Source organism: Helianthus annuus, chromosome 12 (assembly GCF_002127325.2).
Source record: "Helianthus annuus cultivar XRQ/B chromosome 12, HanXRQr2.0-SUNRISE, whole genome shotgun sequence".
Taxonomy (NCBI): domain Eukaryota; kingdom Viridiplantae; phylum Streptophyta; class Magnoliopsida; order Asterales; family Asteraceae; genus Helianthus; species Helianthus annuus.
In genome coordinates this window covers 22,364,570-22,377,578 of record NC_035444.2, presented here as the reverse complement: position 1 = coordinate 22,377,578, position 13,009 = coordinate 22,364,570, and the positions used below count along the sequence as shown (strand labels likewise).

General features: G+C 36.4%; 1 pseudogene; it reads right to left on the bottom strand.

Moving 5' to 3' along the window:
• Nucleotides 1–9,331: 9,331 nt before the first annotated feature.
• On the bottom strand, nucleotides 9,332–11,961 carry LOC110894362 (annotated as a pseudogene).
• Nucleotides 11,962–13,009: the final 1,048 nt, after the last annotated feature.

The window sequence follows — 13,009 nt, the reverse complement described above, 5'->3', positions numbered from 1 at the left end:
TGCGAAGACAATAGAGATCCAGAATACGATTCTTGAACTCCGTGCCATTATCACTCCTTATCCTCTTGATCTTTGCATCATGGACGTTTTCCAATTTTGTAAAAAGATCTATCAACATCTCTGCTGTTTCATCTTTTGTACCTAAAAAGAAAACCCATGAATAACGTGAGTAATCATCAGTGACAACTAAACAATAGTACTTTCCACCTATGCTCCTCACGTTCACTGGACCGAATAAATCCATGTGAAGTAATTCGTAAGGGGCATCTATGGAATTTACTGTTTTTGATTTATGAGGTTTCTTATGTTGTTTTCCCTTTTGACATGGAAGACATTTGTCTTCCACTTGAAACCTCCGCAATGGAACCCCTTTCACTAGCTCATTTTTAACAAGATAGTTCATTTTGCGATAGTGAATATGGGCCATGCGTCTGTGCCACAACATCGATTCAGCTTCAGATGCTTTTGATAGTAAACACGCCACCACTGCAGTTGGATCCTTAGCACCCATGTCCATGACATAAGTGTCATTTCTCCTTGGCGCTCGCATCATTATCCAATCGTCCGGTATCTCCAAACCTGGTTTTAACACTAATGCCTCATTCTTGGTAAAATGGACCGAGTGACCCTTGTCGCAAACTTGTGACACGCTCATAAGATTGTGTTTAAGCTGCTCAACATAGTTCACTTTGTCCAGTGTGATCTTCCCATTGGTCACCTTTCCTCGTCCAGTAATTCTACCACCTTTCGCACCCGCAAAATTTACTTGTCCTCCATCATATTCTTCAAATTCAGTCAACAACCTCGCATCCCCCGTCATGTGCCTAGAGCAGCCACTATCAACATACCACAAGTTGATAATCCTCCTTAGCAGCTCCTGCACACACCAACCAAGAAATTAGTTAGATTGGGGGACCCAAGCCTTAATGGTCTTGGGTCGTCCAAATTCACCAACAACTGGAACATCCATCCAATATCCATTACTCCTAACTGGAGTCTTGGATCTTAGACCTGTTGGAATTTGATTTTGATTTCCAGTAGGTCTTTGGTCCTGAGGGTTCCTATGTGTGTTTGGACTATTTGACCTTTGAAAATTTTGATTTTGATTTCTAGAAGCATTATTGATGTAATTTCTAAAGCCATTGTTATAAAAATTTCGACTACCATTATTTTGGTATCGATTTTGATATTGACCTTGACTTCTGAAATTATTTGTATTTTGATTGTTCATTCTTGGTGAACTGCTTCTAGGTCTCTCAAATCTGCTTGGTGGAGATCTAGGCTGAAATCTAGGTTGATTTCTTTGAAAACGAGGAACTGGTGAAGTTCCTTTTTCAGCCTTATCCACACCAACAGCAACTGTCTCTGGTTGCTTAGGAGCAGATTTCTTTGGAGAGTTGGACTCTCTCTCCTGCTTATCACCGCTTTTCTCTGGTGACTTCTCTATCTTCCTCTCATTCACCTGTGCTTCATTCTTTTTGTTAGGACAGCAGCTAGCTACATGTCCTTTGGTGTGACATTTGAAGCACGACATCTTTTTCGAAGACTTCTTATCTGAAGCCTTTGAACTAGATTCAGGCTTTGATGATGATGCTTTAGAAGAATCTGGTTCAGTTTGCTTAATTTCAGAATTTTCTTTGTTTTTATTTTTAGCAAACTCTACGTTCGATTCATTTTCAATAACAGCTGTCTCATTTTTCATGTCACTTCCTTGAACAAAATTTATCTTTTTAGCAAAAGTCGAATTTTTATTCTTAGGTTGTGAAGTGTTCTTTTTCAAAGCTGGTTTGCTGTTATTATCCTTCTTAGCATCACCTCTCTCAGACTCATCACCTCGACTTGCTGTGGAACTACTTGGTGCTGTTGACATAAACTTTGTTAGCTCATCTTCATCAGGTAGGAATGAATAATCATGACTAAGAGGAGGTGGGACTTCATTATAGCCTTGGAATCCCACACTAGTCTTGTCATTACTCTTCTTTAACCCACCCAGCATATGTTTCATAACAAAAGTAGAATCCCTGAATTGACCCAATTTCTTTTCAAGTTCAACAATTTTGAGTTGAGCATCTGACAACTCTTTGTTTTTATCAGAAATCTCTTTTGTTTTTTCAGCCATCATGTCATGAGCTAAGTCTATGACTTGAAGTTTTTCATTTAATTTGCAGGTTACGGCTTCAATTTCACTTTCATAACCTTTTATTTTCTTCAAGTATGACGTTTCATTTCTTTTAGAAAAAAAGTTTGATTCTTTAATGTTAGACATTTCGCTTACCAAACTTTTGTTTTGTGCAGACAACCTGTCAACCTCACCCTGTAGTTCACGACATTTTAAACACACAGAATTAGATTTTACCTCTCCTGTTTGTTTGTCAAGGTTGGCCATTAGAGCTGCAAGCTGAGCTTCCAATTGTTTATACTTAGCATCCTTTTCCTCAGCTTCTTTTTCATATTTAGACTTTTGTTTTTCATCTTCAGCACCTGTTGTCTGATCAACCTTCTTTTCTTCAGCTCTATTCTCTAACTTCACCTCAGCATCCACTTTCACTTCAGCATCATCTATTTAGCTTCACCATCATCGACTGGAGTAATCTCTGCCATGAATGCTTGAGTGACATCCCCATCATTTTCTAAGTGAATGCTCCAATCATATGAACCCTCTCTTGCAGTAGAAATCAACGCCTTTGAGCTAGAGTTGCTTGATGCATTCCTGTTGTTTGAACTCTGACTCGAGTTTTCTTGCTTTTGTTTCTGACACTCCCTAGCAAAATGCCCATAACTTTGACAGTTAAAGCACCTCACTTTGGCCTTGTCGAAACCAACAGACCTCCCAACAAACTTCCTCCCAGTTCTATTCATAAACCTCTTCACACGCCTAGAAATCATGGCCATTTGCCATTGCAAATCCATCTCTTCAAGATCATCAGGGTCAATCTGATCATAGTCTTCATCTAAAGTAGCAGGATCAGAAATCTTTCCCTGAATATAGTTTTCATAGGAAGCAACAAACGAAGCAAGTAGAGCCAGATGCTCCTCAGCAGACTTCACACTCATTGGCATTGACTTAGCACCAGTACTCTGCTTAGAAGCTGACGTTTTCTTTACTCCTGATGATCCTCCTGAAGCAGCAACAAAACACACATCACCATCCTGATTCACCATAACCTGCTCATTCTCACATGATAAAAACGCAGTAGCTGAGTCGCTAAAAGCGTTGTGAGATGAAGAAGATGTAAGCCCATTGTAAACAGCTGGATCTTGAACCTGATCATATCCAGTATCTTTCTTCTTCATACTGAGCTCATAAGCTCTCAACTTTCCTACTACCTCTTCAAGCTCTTTTGTTTCATAATCTGCTTCACCCTTGATCATTAGAGTGTAGATATCCCACTTAGTAGGCAAAGCATCTAGCAGCTTGTCATTCTTCTCTACGTCAGAATAGCAATCGATCTCATAATTGTCCATTTCTGACATCAGATGGTAGTAACGGGTGATGACGTCTTCAAGTGACTCATGCTTCATGTACTTGAAAACATCAAACTGCTTCTTCAGTAGATCAATCTTGTTCTTCTTGACATCAGCATTACCAGCGTATCTTTTCTCCAAAGGATCCCACATATCCTTTGAGTTAGTGTACTTTTTGAAGGTATGTTTGATGCTATCATGTAACGACATTTTGATTGCAGCCAAGGCTCTCTTTTCAGCCTCATACATCTTTTTATCGTTGTCTTGCATGTTCACATATTCAGTTCTACGTGGTCTGCCCTCAAAGTCGTGTGTAGGATTCACGTACCCATCTTCGATGCATATCCACATGCGCGTATCCTGATATTCAATAAAGGACTGAAAACGATCCTTCCATGTCAGATAATTCTCCACCTTCATCATCTTAGGTGGTTTGTTGGTAGTACCAACCTCATGCTCCATCTTCAACAACTCGTTCAAAGTAGACATGTTTGACATTTTAACGTTAACAGACTGAGAAAACCATACAAAAGTCGTCCGAAAACAGTGGTTACCAAATTACACCGTTAGAATCGTCTCGAAAAGACGAATCCAATGATATATAATGTCAAAAACCGAATTCGGGATTTTCCAGAGTCTTTTTTTTTGTCCTAAAAATCACACGAGTTCAATGGTGCAAACGGTTCTGTCAAACGAGCTACGGATCAATTTCTATTTGCAAAACACTGAAAATTTTCCGACGCTTGCCAATGGAAATTCCACCCCTTAATTTTGCTATTAATTTCGCTGGCTAGTCAAGGGTTATTTCGCAGATCAAATTCGCTGGTCTAATTCACTGATCTAGTTCGCTTAAATGTCAATTTCGCTGTCAAAATCGCTGGTCAAATTTCGCTGCCAATTTCGCTAAATTCGCTGGTCAATACCGCTATCCGACGACCAGTAAATTCGCCGAAAATCGTAATAACTTCGCTGTGGAAAGTTATACGATCACCAAAGTCGCCTTTGGATTTATTTCGCCGACAAATATGCTGGAACTAGCAAATTCGCTGTGTCTGTCAGCGAAATTGGTCAAGTTCGCCGGATAAATCTGGAAACTTAATCTGTTCGAAAATTTGAAGATTTTTCTGATTCTCTAACAACTTCCTGCAAAATCAAAGCAGCAAATCAGCAAAAAATTTCGAAAATTTATCAAGAACAGATTGAATAAACTCAAGAACACGAAGAACAGTCTTCGAATCTTCAAGTCTATCAGCCAAAAACTTTTCCAGAATCAGCCGAATCTTTCCAGAAAACCCTGCAAACCACCAAACAAACAAACCAGAAGATCAAACAGCCAAAAAATTCGAAAATTTTATCAAACCAAAACACACAAAATTCGAAAATTTTAAAAACCCTAATTTTCAGGTTTCAAAAATTTCGAAAATCCTCCTGCCAAGCACAATTCTGAACCGAGCAATCAAGAGCCTAACGCTCTGATACCAATTGTAGGTCCCCTTGATGTGTATGGATCGTCACAGAATCGTCTTTCCAATCAAGAGTGCGGAATCCTCTTGATCAGAATTAGCAGAAAACGTGTAGGAAACAGAAACAGCAATTCACTTTCAAACTGGTCTTTATTGATTATCAATCTTGACGAATTACAATCAATCAAGACCACAAATTCGTCCAAGCCCTAGCTCTCACGAATTCTCTCTCTCACAAACTGTTTTGGCTGATTAACCTTAACCCTAATGTCTAACCTTGTTTATATAACACAAGGTTCACAACTGGGCTAGGTTAAAGACTCCTGGGCTGCGAATTGGACAGGCCCAATTCGCCCCCCATCACCCAAACCTTTGGGTTTAGTTAGCCCAAACATTTACAACTAACTATTACAAAGCTAAACCCGCTAACTGTTTATCGTTTAACTAATTACAAGATATCCAAAGACCAAATCTAAGCTGTTGTCACAAACATGCACCAACAACATAGTCATTTGGTTCTGTGACATAGAACCTATGAACAGGGGAATGCTCACCATACCAAATAAAGATGCAATCAATGCCTCTTTCACCTATGTTTCTCAATTTTGGTTCAGTAAGCTTTACAACAGCTCTACAACCCCAAACTCTAAGATGACTTAAGTTTGGTGCCTTTTTGTACCAGAGTTCATATGGGGTTACTTTAGACTTTTTATTAGGAACTCTATTTAACAAGTAACAGGCTGTTAACATAGCCTCACCCCAAAATCCTTCACTTAACCCAGAATAGGATAACATGGAATTAACCATTTCTTTCAAAGTCCTATTCTTCCTCTCTGATACACCATTTTGCTGTGGTGTATAGGGAGCAGTGGTTTGATGTATTATACCAGTAGACTGAAAGTAAACTGGATCATAATACTCCCCACCTCTATCAGTACGAAGGTTCTTTATCAAACAACTTTGATGCCGCTCTACTTCTTGTTTATAAATTTTGAATTTATCAAGAGCTTCATCTTTTGAATGCAACAAATACACATAACAAAACCTAGAGGCATCATCAATAAAAGTAACCACATACTTTTTATTTCCAAGTGAGGGCGTATTATGAAAGTCACATAAATCAGAATGAATTAATTCTAATACCTTAGAATCCCTTTTAACATCTTTAAACGGTTTCCTAGTAATTTTAGTCAACATGCAAGTATGACATTTACTACAGTTTTGCATGTCAAAGGTAGGTATTAGGCTCATTTTAGACATATCTTTCATCCTATAAAAATTAACATGACCTAATCTAGCATGCCATAAACATGAATCATTCTTAACATTACTAGAAGATATAGATGCCATACATACAGATTCAATAGCAGGCGGGACATTGATATTAAGCATGAACATGCCATTACATAAATATCCAAACCCAACAAAGGTTCCATGTCGAGACAAGATAAACTTATCTGACTCAATAACTTGTTTATAACCACAATTATTTAATACAATTCCAGATAAGAGATTTTTTCGAATCCCTGGTACATACAACACATTATCTAATAATTGATGTTTTCCAGAAGTAAATACAAGTCTAACTTTTCCAACTCCTTTGATGGGCTCGGTTGCAATATTTCCCATCCTTAGTACAGATCCATCTTCAATTGGTTCGAATTCCTCAAACCATTTGAGATCCTTGCAAACGTGACTCGTAGCACCCGAGTCTACCCACCATGCAAGCATGTCATCTTGTACATAAAAGGATTCATAAATAAATGATACATAATTCTCAACCAAATTATGTTTACAAACCATTGGACTTTTTAAGTCCAATAACAAACCCGAAGACTGGGTTTCATTTATTTCACACCCAGAGGGATTTTTCCCGACTTGTACACTTCTAGTAATTTGGCCCAATTGCCCCATGTGTGTATCACCACAGCCAACGGGCTGCACCTTTGTATTAACTTTGTTTGATTTAGAAACATTACCTTTTATTTGTTTATTATCCAAATCACAAAATAAATTTTGCTTCTTTAAATTAAATCCAATTTTTGGGTTTTGTAAAAAATTACCATGTCCCGAATGACCAATTGAATCAACTACAAAACTCATAGGTTTTGTCAAGCTTAAAGTAGAATTAGTAAGCGTACCGTGTGGAGCATTTGGATCTTTTGACCCACTTGGACCTGCTATGTTAGCTTTGTCTCCATCCGCAAGCTTTACGCAACAATCTTTCTTGAAGTGTCCCGGTTTTCCACATCTCCAACACCCCTTTTTGGTTTCTTGTTGAAATCATTATTACCTCGGTCAAACTTTCTTTTATTACCCTTATCCTTGTTGAACTTCCCATTTGCCTCATCACATTCAACCATTTTGAAACAACTGATTTTGAAACTTGATAGTGATCAAAATAAAATAAAGTACAAAACTCTTCTAATATAATTTAAAAGTTCCCACTTTCAATTCAATGATTTTTAATTCTTAACCTTAGTTCTCCAACCAAATAGATTCCTATGCTTTAATTAATTCTTCAAATTAATCCATTATATATATCCAGACGATGAAACAAATGTCATAATACTAACTGAACTGAAATTCAAACTTTACTATAAGATGCTTGATCATGTAATCACCACTTATACCATCAATAATTTTGCAAATTGATGTTAATAGTCAAAGCACTATTCACGGAAAATCATAGTATATGCAAAATAATATCAACTAGTATTGAGCACTCTCGCGTTGCGGCGGGGGCGAGCACTAATGCTACACTACTGTTAGCGACCACGGACACTGAAGTTGCGGCGTGTTAATGCGAAGAAATAAATCGAAACGTAAAACATTAAATAAAATAACTAAGTTGATTTAGCACTCACGCGTTATGATGAACCCGCGTGTATATTTTCCCGTTTGACAGGTTAATCATAATCCATACATTACAACAACCATTGCGTCAATATGTTGCAAATTATATATATGTCATTACCAGTATACAAACCATAATCCATACATTACAACAACCATTGCGTCAATATGTTGCAAATTATATTTATACAAGATTTTGGCTAAATTAATTATATTATTATATTATAAATAATAATGATTTACAAATAAAACAACACAACTTTGAATGGATCAAATCGATTGAATATAGTAAGATAATGAAACCATTATTTAATTAGGGTACAATCACTTAAGCATAATTTACAACCATACATGCATACAAAACATATTGAATTTGGTAAGGTAATGAAACCATTATTTGATTAAGTTACAACCAATTAAGTACAAATTACAACCAAACATGCATACAAATTTTTCAAATTAATAGTATAAGGTACAACCATTTTAGCACAAATTACAACAAAAAAAGCATACAAATATTCCAAAATAAATTTTCCAAATTAATAATATAAATAAGGTACAACTATTTTAGCACAAATTACAACCAAAAAAACATACAAGTGTTCCAAATTAATAGTATATAAATTTTTGGAATAACTTCATGCCATTAAAATTATACATTAACTAAACTTGCATGATGACAACAACCAAAATTAACCCAAGAGATTCCAGAAAATAATTCACTGCTAGAAATAAAAATTTATGAAACTAGATTTCTATAATAAAAACTTGTGAAATCAAGATAAACAAACCCAAATTAATCACTAGAACATGTGAATTAGGGTTAATTCACAAACTATAGAACATAAAAATATTCATTGTAGAATATTTTTCAAACTTGAAATCACAACCAATGACCAAATTGAACCCTAAAATAGGTTTATCTTTGTTGTATAATTTGGTCTAGAACAAGTAATTTCAAAGAAATTAACAAACCTGGAATCCGAATTGAAATTGCAAAGTTATGATAAAACCTGGATTAATCTCTGAATCGTATGAAAACTATCAGATAAACCTATTTGCGGGTTACACGCAATGATTTATCGGATTAGACAGAGACCACTCTTGTAGGAATTGAATTTGATGTTTATGTGATAAGAAGATACACCGTAAGAAACTGTCGTATGTCTCAACCTTTTTATTCTTGTGTATTCTGTGCGCATCCCATATGTTCCTTTTTGAGCGAGAGGTATTTCCAAAGTCTGCCCCAGACTTAATACAAAGCCTTATTAAAACTAGTTCTATACCCGTCCGGTGGACGGGCGTATTAATGGTATAATGACGTTTTTTTTTCTTTGCATTCTAATAAAACCCAAAGCGTGTTCCGTTTGGGTAAATTTAGTTCTACACCCGTCCGGCGGACTGAACCATGTTAATAAAACAAACTCGTTTTATACATGTCCGGTGGACAAGTATTTACTGTCAAAATAACATAAGTATTTTTTTTCTTTGTATTCTAAACAAAAAAAATTACATTAAGTGCATAATGATTCTAAACAAAAACATCATGTTAAATGCTAGTTAGATTATCAAACTTAAATTACCAAGAATAAGTTCATCGATCATAAAAAAAGAACAATAATAAAGGCACAAATTCTCTCTCTTTTTTTTTAAAGGCAAGGATAACCATTAACCAACCAGCAAGTAGCTGGCACCGAATAACAGCAACAAAATAACATCATGACCATGGTTTTACAAACCTTCTAGACATAAACCTAAGTTTGAGACTTGCCCAATACAATCCCTGAACTAAAATTCATCCTGTCTTCCCATTGTGTACTTTAGCAGCCCTCTGTACAAAAGAACGACTATAACCGAGCCGATATATCTTGAATCAACAGCAACTAACGTTTTTTTTTACCTTTTACCCTTAGTCTTATACAAATCCCTGTTCGATATGCCCAGACCGCTTATGTGTGTTTCTTGCGCTACTGTCGAGTGATGCTCCATGTTTAGGCCTCTTACCACCTAGTTTTCAGCAGCTGCTTATGTTTCTTGCGCTACTGTCTAGTGATGATCCTTGAAAGAAAGGCAACCAAGAACATCATGCTTAGTACCCCCCCCCCCTTCCTCATAATGCCTTTCTTTCATATGTGATTTGAACATCATGCTGAATACCCTCCCTTTCCTCATTTCAGCTGCTTTTTATTATGCCCACTTACCATATTCCTCGTTTGCTTTTAAGGAGACCCACTTGCATATTCTTCATTTTATGACTCTCCATTCTCAATGTTTCCATTATATGTGAATTGTCAACATAATAGCCCTATTAGGAAAGTGTCCCTCCCTTTCAGCCATCATGTTTCACCAATACGCACCCACACACCAAGGTTTATTACCCCCACTCATGTTTCCTATCTTTGGAAAGACCATTCCAAATTGTATCTAAAAATTTAATCTTACCATACCTAAAGGTGCATGCCCCACCCCCGAACTGAAAGCACGCAAAAGAAGGTACACAAATCGAATATGAATGGCAGATACACTAGCACCCAATTTTTTTTCATATTACACCCAGATTTCTAACTCGATTGCTCCCCTTTTGGACTCACACCAAGACTCACATAGGGTGCTAGTGCCTCGCGCCCTTTCCGCCATCATATATCACGACCCGTGAAGCTGATATACATAACAATCTCTGACCGGTTATCACCTTTAGATTTCTTAAAACGTTGTTCCAACTACTCTGTTCTTCTAATTGCCCGTCCTCTTTTTTTTTCTCGACAGAACAATCTCTGATACATAATCAAGAGGCTTTGATTCCTCATCAGCCATTAAGGTTGATAATACCTAATAAAGGCATAAGGATATATAAGAAATTCTGTCTAAGAAATTTTGACCTAATAAAAGCATAAAGATATATAAGAAAGTCTACCTAAGAAATTTTGCCTATGTCCCCAAATATCCTTTTGTGCATGATTGATCAACCAGTTCAAAGGAACATACACGTGACCCTCATTGATATCCATCAAGTGTCAAAGCAAAATCATCAGCATTGGCTAATTTAACAAACAAAAGATTCTTGCAGCCAATTTTGCCACAGATTGTCCGATAGAATTGGATTTTTCACACCTGCACCAATGATTAAAGAATGCAGATCATGAAAAAAATACCCATGTGCTTTCCACCAATCTAAAGATTACAATAAACCTAGTGTGTTACTTCATCCAAATCCCTGTCTTAATTACCCCTCTGCCTAATAACCAACCATCAATGCACATGATTTATAGAGAATTTAGAGATGGCTTACCCATGTGAAGAGGACAAAATGCTTAAAGCAAGTACTGAGATGAGCTTCTTCTTTCAAACTCATAATCATTTGAAAATGTGAATGATATATGTGAGCATATACCCGAAACAGCCTCTTGAATATTGTCTTCACCACATCCTGGAAATTCGGAGGAAATGGCACACCTGCAATGCGCACACAAGTTAGACCAAATCTTCTTTTTAACTGAAAAATGGATATGTATGTTTATTACAAAGAATTATTATATACCCAGTTTTTGAGGAAATATTGATTCGTTATCAAGTTGAGTTTCAATCCATTCCATCAGATACTCGACGTATTTAGGAGCCGATACTTCTATCGGTTTCTAGATAGACACTCCATCAGCCCACCTATACTCGTATCTGAAAAAAAAAAACTTAGCAAAATATCACAGACTGTATAATTTTGACTAATGACGAGTGATTAAGCAAGCTACTTTGTTCCGGCTGTCATTGTTGGGCATGTTGACGGCGTGCAGAACTCAGTAAGAGTACCATAAAGAATGTTCACTTGATTAAAGAAATCAACAGCTGTAGATAACAAAATATGAGCAAAAATAGTTGCTATAAAAGTAAGTAATCATATGCTAATTTATATCTAAAAATCAGTGAAGATTGTTACCATTAATTGCTAGCCATTCGTTAAGATCTTCTCCAGGGGGTAGGCAAACGGCTTCCCTCAAATTTCCACTACCCAAAGTTGGATCAATGTGCTTTTTAAGCTGTGCGCCCTGAATACGTCGTGTAAATAAATCGAGCACATCAAGTAAGTTTGATAAAGAATAAAAAAATTCATTAACATTCCTTTAAAATGTGTAGCTAACTAACCTTACTTCCTGATGGGGCGCCCTTTTTTTGGCCGAAACGTTTTTTGTAGTCAATGATAATTCAAAGAAAGCTTGAAACTACGAAAAATAAATAAAAATAAAAAACAAAAAAGTATTCTGCTTTTCATAGCTGTTAAGGAGGTCTTGAACCTCCCTATATCTTCATATCCAAAACTGGAAAAAGAAAATAAATAAATAAAAACTATCATGTTTAATAGAAAAGCATGTTTGTCTGTCTGTGATATCAATTATGGTATAAGGATGATCAGCACTGGTTGTACAAGATTGAAGACTAAACTTATGATTTTTGGACCTAACTGGATCATGTAACACATACACATATCAAACCTAAATCCAGATCAAAATTGTCAAAAAGTTAACAATAATTAGATCAAATAATTGAAGATTGTTATCCAATACATAATTTTGGGAAGGATTTCTAGTCGTTGGTGATCGAATTACAAGAAATAGTCAAAAACAATTTCTGCGCATAAACAGATTACAACAAAATTCGAATGAAAACAACTCAATAAATCAAATTTATACCTGGTAACCGCTTGGATCGATCCAATTTCACTACTGATACATGGTGGAAACACGAGATTCCGAAGCATACGTATCAATTTCGGGATGGATCGTCGATGATGAGTTTAGAGAGGGGGAAAATTAAGGGTTTAGAGTGAGAAAGGTGGATCAGTGTGTATTTGTGAGTACATGTCCATCCAGTGATTGATTTGCAGAAGGAAAAAAGGAAATCATGATTTGTTTTTTGAGAAAGATCTCACATAATGCAGGAGAAGAAGACTATTGCCGGTTGTTCTTGTCAAATACAGTTTATGTGTGGCGCTAAACTGCAGGTAACAGGGTATTGATAGTGTGTAACACCTCGAAAAATTTCGTCCAATAATGTCTTGACACGTGTCATAAGGTTCCGTTATGTGAAAACATACTTTAGAGGGACTAAAAGTGACAAACAGTGAAAACTATGGAACGTAAGGGTCCAAAGTGTCAACAATGGATAAATAGACTCTATGATAACCCTACATAATGTTTATAACCTTAAACGGATGGTTCATGGATCATACGACG